The following is a 1952-nucleotide window of genomic DNA, read 5'->3' as shown; positions in this document are numbered from 1 at the left end:
AAAACAGTAAATCACCATGTACAATTAAACAATATTTGTTTGTTGTTATACGCCAAATCTTTTCTAACTTCATCCAAAACTTTATTATAATTATCCTCCATTAGTGTGCTACATTTTTTTGAAAAGTTTATACCCAGATATCTAACTTTCTTCATCACCTCCATCTTAGTTATATTTTGTATCTCTGACAAAGTTGCAGATGAACAATTTTTGCCAACAATTTAGTTTTTTTAGTATTAATTTTCAGGCCAGCCACTTGTCCATATCCTCTGATCTCATATAATAATTTTGGGCTGCGGTCACACGGAACAGAAGCCACACAAGTGAGATGGAAAACAGGCGGAGTTTCCGGGCGCGATCTCACCAGCACATCTGGAAAGCGTAGCACTCCCGTGGCACAACCGAGGCTTCCAGCCGAAACTGCGGGGCAAAAAACTAGTACCTCGGAGGTACTAGTTTCCGGAAACTGCGGGGCAAGGGCGGGCGTCTGATCACGTTTCCGGTGGCATCCGGCGCCCGCCCATGTCCCCTTGCAAATAAGGTGTGTTTTTTTGTCCATGTCTCTGTGGATGCGCAAACGCACCCAACGGAGCATGCGCATTCGTCGTGTACACACAAAACAAAAACAGTTTGCCGCGGCGCGCGCTTCTTCGTTGCGCGCCGGCTTGTTCTGTGATCAGCACCTCTCCCTTGCCATGGAACCTCCACGGTACTTCCACAGGACCTCCACAGGAGGTCTGATCGAGTAACTGCGCAGTAGTTTGCCCCAGGGCAAACAGCCACGCTTCTCCCACGCAGTTTCCTGCCCGTGTGACCGGGGCCAACGTATAGATTCTAACAGATTTTCTAATATAAACAAAAGATCATCCGCAAATGCCTGCAATTTGTATTCTTCACCTTGTATTTTCAATCCTTGTATTGATCTGTTACTTCTCACTCAGTCATTCAATGTTTCCAGTGCATATATAAATAACAGAGGTTGTGCTACCTACCTTTCTGTATTCCAAACCCTAGCATCTGAGCTGGGGATTCCCTTGGCCCATAAAAAAACCAAAGGCCCAGACACCCATCTAACTTATCTGGGTATATTACTTGATTCTGAATGCAGTACCTCCTGCCTTCCAGAGAAAAAAACTGGCTGTCCTTAGATCCCTTTTGTGTCAGGTCATCAATAGGAATAATGCATGCTTAAGGGAATGCGGGCCATCTTGGAATGCCTCAACTTTGCTTGCAGGGTGGCTGCTCCAGGACATGCCCTTTTTGCTTGCATAGTTCCATACATCACCAGCATTTCCACCCCTCAGCATCATATTAGAATTACACAGGGCATCAAGGAAGACCTGCACATTTGGTTTACCTTCCTAGATAATTTTAACAGGATTGTGATTTGGCCATTCACCTTGTCACCCGGTGATTCACTTCATGTCAGTTCTGATGAGGTGGGCAGCCTGGGGTTTGAATTCTACTTTGTGGGCCATTGGTGCATGTGGCACTGGCCTCTGCAATGGTCTGTTGCTGGCATTTTTAAATATCTCACATTTCTGGATTCCCCCTCCCCCCAATTTTAGTAGCAGTAGTCATCTGGGGCCAGTTTTTTCAAAACGAACACATTATGTTTTGGTGTGACAATCAGGCTGTTGCTAACATTAATCATCAGTCTTCTTGCTATGAGTGGGTTATGCACTCATGCACAAATTCATTCTGGTTTGTCTCAGTAGTAATATTTCCTTTTTCAGCATGATATGTTGCACATGCCAGTAACCACATCCAGGATGCCTCGTCCCAGTTTTAGGAAGAGTGGTTCCAGGCCTTAGCCCCCAGCATGCAGCAATACCTGGATCTATTCCCGGAGAAACTCTGGGATCTTGGGAAAGTGTGATACTACAGGGAGTATTTAATTCTATCACTCCTTCCACTTGGCAGTGCTATGCACACACTGTCTCTTCCTTCAT

This window comes from Gekko japonicus, unplaced genomic scaffold (genome assembly GCF_001447785.1).
Source record: "Gekko japonicus isolate JY-2015 unplaced genomic scaffold, Gekko_japonicus_V1.1 scaffold983, whole genome shotgun sequence".
Lineage (NCBI taxonomy): Eukaryota > Metazoa > Chordata > Lepidosauria > Squamata > Gekkonidae > Gekko > Gekko japonicus.
Note: the sequence above shows the minus strand (reverse complement) of the source record.